Source organism: Protopterus annectens, chromosome 2.part0 (genome assembly GCF_019279795.1).
Source record: "Protopterus annectens isolate FY-2018-M chromosome 2.part0, PAN1.0, whole genome shotgun sequence".
NCBI lineage: Eukaryota > Metazoa > Chordata > Ceratodontiformes > Protopteridae > Protopterus > Protopterus annectens.
The window spans coordinates 1,580,791,874-1,580,801,032 of NC_056728.1; positions in this window are offsets into that span (position 1 = coordinate 1,580,791,874).

The following is a 9,159-nucleotide window of genomic DNA, read 5'->3' on the forward strand; positions in this document are numbered from 1 at the left end:
CATTTTTTTACAAAGGGAATGATGATGCATTTCTTTGCAGTCAGTTTGAGACCATACCAAAAAAAACAGTCATTGGTCTGTGTAAGACCCTCCTGTAATATGCTGACATAATTTGGGGATTCAATAATTGCACCCAGTTTGCAGTCCGCAAACTTGGTCAGCCACAGCCCTAGTTTTGACCTGAACTTCTGAAAAGTGTATACCAAACAGTAGGGAACCAGCACTGACCCTTGTGGCACCCTGCTGGTGACAGGTCTACTGACTGATGTGGACTCACCCACATTGATAGTGTGTGACTGGTTTGTGAGTCAGTTGGCAACCCATCTTACTACAGAGAGGTTTACATTCAGTTTGCTAAGTTTATCAGTAATGCCTGAATTGTGGGATTGTGTCAAAGGCCTATGTCAAGTTCGGGTATTCTCTGTGTACAGATTTGCCTTCATCAACGTCCCTGGTCACATTTTCAAAGAAATCCACCAGGTTTAACAGGAAGGATCTGCCCTTGATGTAGCCAAATTGGGACAGATCCAGGGTTTGGAGGTTACCTATGTCTTTATTTATGAGGTCCATGATGATATGTTCCATAGCTTTATAGATGCGGCCTGTCAGACTTATGGGTCTATAATTCCTTGGGTTTGTTGCTAAGCCATCTTTGTGGAGGAGAATAACTGTTGCTGTTTTCCATTCTGCAAGAACAAAGCCTGTGGTTAGAATGTGATTGAATAGGGTATTTAATGGTGATACTAGTTCATGTTTTACTTTGTTTAGAAGACAGCCTGGGATGCCTTCTGGTCCCATAGGAGCTGTGATTTTTGGCTTAGACAAGGCTTTAATGACCTGCTCTTTTTATATGTAGGGTGTGGGGGGGTGCAGCTGAGGGTCAAGGTTTCTGATAAGTTTGGAAGGGATAAGAGAGTGAAATTATTGCCAAATCTGTCCACTAGCAGGTTTACTATTTCTGCGGCATCAGTGGTGTAATGCCATCAGTCACTAGTTCGGCACATGCTTGGGTCCTATCTTTTAAACTACATACATAGCTGTAAAATGCCTTATGGTTATCCTTGTCTGTGATTGCTATGTTTTTTCAAGGTTGGCCTTAGAGGATTTGATATGTTGTCTTATTTGTCTGTTGAGGCTGAGCAGGGTGTTTTTTGATTGTTGTGGTCTTGTCTTAGTTTTCTTATACAACTTTTTGCATTTGTTGTAAAGTTTGTTGATGTTGGATGTCTAGCAGGATGGCTTTTTTCACTTGGGGGTCTGGCTTCGATTCTCTCTGGAATAACCAAGTCTATACACTTATACAAGTGCTTTTACATGGCTTTAATGTAAGCTTTGGTATAGTTACCACTTCCAGCTGGGGGTGGGGCTAGAAATGCATTTATACCTTCCCCTAGGAGTGTATACTTTGCTTTGGTGAAGTCTGTCAACTGACCCTGGGAACTATAGACCCATAGGCCTAACCAGCCTTATCTGCATGGGCATGGAGAGAATCATCATAGACCTTATCAACAAAGACATAGGTGACTTTCAAATTCTTACCCCTACCCAATTTGCCTTAGTTAAGGGTAGATTATGCTTATTAAACCTGGTGGACTTCTTTGAGAATGTCAGCAAAGCCCGGGATGAAGGTAAAACAGTACATGCAGCCTATCGTCACTTAGCCAAGGCTTTTGGCACAATCCCCCACTCAGGCATCATTGAGAAACTCATACAGCTGGGAATTAACCCATATGTCACTAGATGGGTATCCAACTGGCTCATCAACAGAATGCATACAGTCAAAGCTGGGAATTCCAATTCTACCACAGACCAGTTACCACTGGTGTACCACAAGGATCTGTGCTGGGTCCCCTACTGTTTGGAATCTATTTTTCACAAGTCCAGGGGAAAATAAATGACCTGTGGCTTACCATGTTCACAGGTGACTGCAAACTGAGTACAATCACTGAGTCCCTCGACTATGTTGACATACTACAGAAAGAGCTTACACAGACAAATAATGGGTGCCAAAGCCATGGACTTAAACTAAACACAAAATAATGTATTATCATCTCTTTCAGCAAAGAGGAAGTCCCTACAAATTATAATATTAACAGTCCCCCTCTTAACTCAAACCCATGGCAAGAGATTTGGGAGCACAGGTTGATAGCAACCTTAAATTCGATAACCATGTGTCCACAGTGCTAAGGAAGGCCTTCTACGTTGCACATCTCATAAGTAAAGGCATCATATCCAGAACTAAGGATGTTATAACTCCCCTGTAATCATCCCTCATCAGTCCACTAAAATAGTACAAGGCTCCCTTTTGCACGTATCTCACCAGACATCTGCAGCAGCTGCAGAGAACTCAGAGGTTTCTCACCAAGAAATTTCAGGGCCTGCAACACCTGACCTACATGGACAGACTGAAGGCCTTGTCATTGTACTCTGTATCTTATAGGCTGCTGAAAGGCGACTTGTTCCTGGCCTACAGAACAGTTTCAGTTCCCACCCTAATGGAAATGCTGCAAATCCACAAGTCACATGGCACAAGATACACTCACTCTAGGGATCTTAAGCTAGCTTGCGACATTAACAGAACATGATGGAGAGACATATATGTCTCCCAGAGATTGCCACTCTTCTGGAACAAATTCCCTATTCATGTAAAACAGAGCTCCTCAATAACGCTATGTAAGCATAACTTGGACAACTGGATGGAGGATGGAAGACCATAAATTTACACATGGGTATCACCTATGCCCCTCTTGGATAAGGGCAGTTGATGCTGATCATAGACTCACAGTGCAAATATAGACCATACAACTTGGTCAATAAGGGAACAAGGGTATAGCATGGCTAGACGTATAAAGGCACTAGGGCCAGTAGCCTAGTAACCTTCTATAAACCTTTGAACCTAAGGTGATGTCTGCTTGGGCTGCAGACCAAGGTCCAATCCTGCCCTGGCAGGATGACTGCATGCACAATAATCTGATATCGCTGATAATATTGGTCTTGTCTGTTGAGCATATGGTGATAACAGTGTCCCACATGCTGGTGTAAAAGAATCTCTGTACTGTCAAGTAACAGCTCACAGACACATACGCATACACACACACACACACACACACACACACACACACACACACACACACACACACACACTTGATTGCAATGAGAATAGAACCCCTACCTAAATATACAAACTACAGAACACAGTACTTTATGCAAGCACCGTGGCACAAGCATGACTTTTACATGACTGCAGGTCAACTTATATTAGATGACATCAGCAGGCAATTTGAGAGACAAGAGGTTGGCAGGCTTGCATAGGCACAAAGATTCATAGGATCACATGATGCCAGTAGCCTAACAACACTAGGGTGTGCAAAAGCCTAGTTGTGTAAAAAGACATGTACCCTTATTGAGCATGGCTGGATGTTTGAGTTTAGCAAAACACGGTTGTCAGCACCACCAACTGGTCCTATCCATGAGGGAGCAAACAACATTATATATTATGCTTTGTAGTGTGTTTGATATATGTGTGTGTGTGTGTGTGTGTGTGTGCGTGTGTGTGTGTGTGTGTGTGTGTGTGTGTGTGTGTGTGTGTGTGTGTGTGTGTGTGTGTAAAAAATGCTGAACCCCAGGGTTGTACTGCTTGCAGGGGGGGGGGTAACACATGTATGTATTGTGAATATATGACAAATACTTAAAATGCAACTGGACAATAAACATCAATAAGAAAGCATCATATATACATTTCCATAGCACAGCGAGCCATGGATTTGCCTGATGGTTGACAAAGTGTACATGCATGTGAGTTACACCAGTTTGCACATAGGTAAGTGGTGCACAAACATGAGCCACATTGCTAACATCTGCTAAGCAAAATGCAACAGTGGCAAGCAATTTCATGTGTAGGCAGTTGTGTATGTGTTTTTACTAAAAGTTAAAGCCATGCTGGTCAAGATAACAGGAATACATTTGCAAGACTATACTACACAGTATACCTGTAGTCATACATTTGCTCATAAATGTAATAATACATAGATTACTCTATCAGGAAAAATAATGCTATATGGAATATAGTGTATTCAAATTCAGGACCATGTGCATGGCAGTCCTACACTTATACCAGTTGCCAAAAGAATATTGAGGAAACAGTTGTCTGTGTTGCACTTCTTTGCTGTAAACTGCAATGTCACAGCAGTAAAAGAAAGGTTGCACACTCTGTACTAGAACCCAGTACCATCTGTACTCCAGGCCGGGTTTTCATGATGGCCAAGGGCTTTAATTGAATGTATCTGGTTACTATTTTTGTCTGCCTGCTTCCTAGCTGGTCTTCTGTGCTTCATGTAAACCAAATAAGCCCAGCCATTTCCTGTTTCCTCTGTTTGCGCTATGTGGTGCATCATGCAAAAAGTGCAATTAAAAATGAGAGGAATAAGAATGAAAAACTTAGTAATGGACATATATAAGTAAAATAAGTGTCTGCTGTAACATGTTAAGGTACTTTTACTGCACCAAGTTAAGATATACAAGGATATATCATAATATTATTAAATAATACATTCTAGATGCAGGACTTACCTTGCAAATGCAGCAGTTGACACAACTTTATTTCAGGCCTAGAATTTCCTTGTGTCTACTCCCATGGTATTGAAGTATGCAGAAAAAACAGAATGTAGGCTGCATGGATGCTTTATAGCTTGTTGAATAGCTCCACTGCACTGAAAATCACCTGCTTATGTTGTAATTAGCACCTGTGAAAAATATCTGCTACTTTACTGAATATATCAACTCTGTTGATGCTCATTAGTGCACGATGCACATCTATGTGCTGCTGTGCACTGATGTTGAAATAAGATAACCAAAGCTGAACTTGTTATTAAGTGCCTGCGATATCTCACAAACATGCACTCAAAAACTGGAGGAAAAGTTGCAGACCCTGTATTAGAAACTAGGACCTTCTATATTTTAGCCCTATACATACACATGCTGCCAAAGGAATAGTTATGTGACACGCATTGAGAAACCTACCATTCATTCCTCCATTTCAAATGGTTGAGAAACCTTCCATTCATTTCTCCATTAAAAATGGTTGAGCTAAGTTCCACATCATGCAAACAAGGATAAAAATTAAACAAGACATTTTAACTTAAAAGACAGAGATGATACACTTTAACAAATAGTAAAGAGGAAAGACTCAGAACTTGTGAATTGTGCACTGCTTACATGCAGTTTTATACTTCACAGACCTACATGCACACCTCCATAAGTATAACCTGACACACCCCCCTGATGTCATCATTCACTGTTGCCATACATTCAACATAAGCACTGTGGAAGTGCCTACAATTTTCTGGGATTCAGCAGTTCGAGTAAGTTTTGACCTCATTTGCATCTTCACCGTGCTGAAAGCCCTGAATCTACATGATTGGTAACCATGTCAGCAAGGAAACTAAAGGGGAGCCCAATGCTGTACACTCAAGAGAGGGTATTAATGAAGTATATATCTGCACAGAGGAATGCAGGTTTTGAATACTATGTTTTATGAGGTTTATACTTTTTGATGTCCACATTGGCTAAGTACATTCTTCATTTGGAGGTGGGGCTGCAAAGCTGCATTTATGTCATGGCACTTAAAAAGGAATTGCTGCTATTGTTAAGCTAATTTTCTAGCATCCAACATGTCTGATAATGTCACAATGGGTATGGGGTTACATGTTACAGCATGTTCTGTACAAATCTATGTACTTTTACTTGTTCTTGTTTCCATGTAGACTCCTTTTTATGGCTGTATTCGGAAAATTTTCAAATACATGGTCCATGCGAGCATGGAGTCTACACTGTTGCTTTACAGCTTGTTGAATCATTCCACGATGTAGATTTGCTTCATTAGCATACAATTCAGCTACTTATGCTGTAATATGCATGCCACAGAAGTTTCTGTGTTTGCGTAGGAGTGCGCACCACTACTTGGAGTTTAAAGAATCTAAAAACTCTTTGCGGCTGTGTCCGCATCTCACTGCAATGCGTACAGAGTCCAAAATGATCATGTAGGCTTTATTGAATCCCCCCCCCCCACCCAATGTGCTTTCAAGTTTTGCTTTTGGAGAAATGTTTGTAAATGACAAAGTATGTTGGGCCATGTTGGGCCATTTACTGTTCAAGAAGTTTAACACACGTAAACATATTTACAACATGCATGAGCTGAAACATATACACGTGTGAGTACACAGCATGAATAGTTCTAGAAATGGTCCTGCTAGTAGTTTCCACATTGTTCCTACTAATACAAAAGGAAATGTTGCTAATTGAGCTTTGTGAAGAGTTACTCAAGCATGCACTAATGAAAAAAAAAATAATTCCAAAAGTGCAGAAACAGATGCAAGTGATGATATGTTGAAAAATATACAAATGTAATTACTAGACTGGGGTACTGGCTTTGTGAATACCACATTAAAATATATCTTGATGTAATACCAATACTACAAATGCTTAAGAGAATACACATAGCCCTAAGGAAAAGTGTAGAGCAAGCAATAAAAAGAATGGAGAATATTTTTGTTATTGTTAAACTAGAACTGCATACTAGAATTGCCAACAGAATAGTTTCAGCTACGAAGAAAGATAAACTTTGAATCAACATCAGCACCCAAGAAATGAAAATAAAGTATTCAAAAAGAGAGAGGGCATTGTCTCTTGTTGACAGCTGAAGAGGTTGCATCAACAATACCTATTACCATACACTTCTTTGTGGCAGATGCTAATCAACATTTCTGGCAAATGAAACAAGTTTAAAGCCATGCACTTTCATCTTGTACTTTAGAGTACCACTTTTTCTGGCAATACTTAGGTATTTTTTTCTGCACCAATGCTATTTCAGTCAGCTGTTGGTCAGGCTGTAGAAAGCCTGGATGAAATAGTTAATATAACTAATAATCTGTTAGTATGGAGTGAGATTAACCAGGAGCACAGCTTGAGGCTAGTCAAGTTGCTTAACAGAATGAGACAACACAATGGGAAACTCAACAGGAGCAGAAGGCAAATTTGTTTGAGTAGTTTAAAATATAGTATATTAGCAATTCGTATATCAGAGATCTGTGGCAGGGCTAGTGACCTGGTGGTGTGAACATGGGTAGTATATTAGCAACATTCTTATATCATAGATCAGCGGCAGGGCTAGCCACCCAGTGGTGTAAAGTGGGCTCTATATAATGATTGCTATTGAAGTGACACCACGACTTCATATGCAAAAATGGGAAACTGGTGATAGATGGATGGACGGATGGATGAATCTTATATCAGAGCATCTGAAACTAAATGCTCAGAGAGTGAGCAAAAGTGTTTATGGATAAACTGAAAGAGAGAGACAAGTTATAATATAATTTCTAGGAATGGCTTAATATTTGTCTAAATGTATATCAAACATGTCAGAAGTAATGATGTCAAGGAAATGCTTAGAAGAACAAGAAGAAAAAATGACGTGTGACTAATGCACCAATTATGAAGTACTAGAATGTGTCTAAAGCAGTCGTGGTTCAGTTAGCTGCAAGTCAGTGTAGGCTAGGAAATGCAGTGATCCAAGAGAAGAAGCCTTTATCATATGATTTAAGGGGACTTACGAACTGGCAGATTGTGTATGTTCGGGATGAGACATAGCCATTCGTCATCATTTATGGATGTGATAAGATCCATGGATATGTTTATGGTAAACCATTAATGATTTTGACTAATCATGCATCGGTAATTCAGTACAAAAAGCACCATCTAGGTTGAAATGATGTTCATTAATCTACAAAAGTATGACTTAACAGTCCCATTCAGATCAACCAGACAAATCTATATTGCCGATCCGTTGAGTAGAATTTCTATCATGAAACAAAACAAAGACCAAATACAGAAATAATATAAAACATGAGTTAATATTCTGTTGTTAGTAGTTCCAAAAGAGAAGTTTTTGGAGGTCAAAAAGGTAAATAAACTGATACGAGTACTCAAGTAAGTTACAATGAAAGGATGAACAAATTAGTTATCAGCGGTGCATCCAAATATGAGTGTACTAGAATTAAAGGGACTAATGCAATTATATTCAAAGCGCCATATTTAAGTTCAGTAATATAAATATACCTGATATGATGAGAGAGGTCAAAATGGTGAAAAAACATGAATGATACTTGTGGTTTGGAAAGTGTAAAGAGATACCCTGGTGTAGAATTCAGGAGAGTGACAGTTCAGAAATTGTGTGAAATTAAATAGTCAAGAGTTCAAACTTGTTCATCAAGACTGATCAGCCAATTATCACCATAGAGAGATAAAACCCTTAAGGCAGCTCAAGTGACCCTGTGTTCAACTGGCTGTATGGAAGCCAAAGGAGCTAGGTGAGGGAAGGTGGGCTTGAGTGATCAATGCCAGCTGCACATTCTTGGGGTGAGAGGTAGCTAGACCTGTCATATTAACAACACCTACAGTAGATGGGTGAATACTGGTTGAAGAGGTTGTGAATGTTGTTGAAGCAGTGCAAATACCACTGTGTCAGGGAGTTACATATGTGAGGAACATAATGTCTCTCCCTGAACCGGCAGCCACTGTCAAGCAAGCAAGCCTTCTGTTGAGTAGGGGTTAGGAGAAATGGGACAAGGGTCTTTATGAAAAAAGTTTCTGGCCTGCTCCATGATATCAGATTCTTGCCTTCCAAGGGAATAAATGGGCTACTAAGCCATACCAAACCAGGAACAAATAGGATGCAAGGCTTCTGGCCAGGCTGAAGATATCTTGCTCTTTCCCCAAGAAGGAAGGAATGAGCCACTGAAGCACAGGAAGGAGACTGATTCATTGAGTCATATCACACATTCTCAGTCTATGATCTATGATGCCAGTTCATGACCAATGAAGAATGTATTAATTTTATGTGGAGTATAAGTCACCTCAATTTCTCCCTGAGATCTATCTTTTTAGAATGTTCACATCATGATTTTGTACCACAGTCATCTTTATGCCTATTGGATGGATCATTCTTGATCAAAATGTTTGAAATCTTGCCTACAGGATCCACTTTCAGTTGTATGATCCAGTTCTCAGTTTGACTGTAGTCTTAATGGCCTTGTAAAAAGTGTTGAAAAGAACTGACAGCAGTAAAGAAGACAACAGGAAACACAAATGGCTACCTCTTAAATG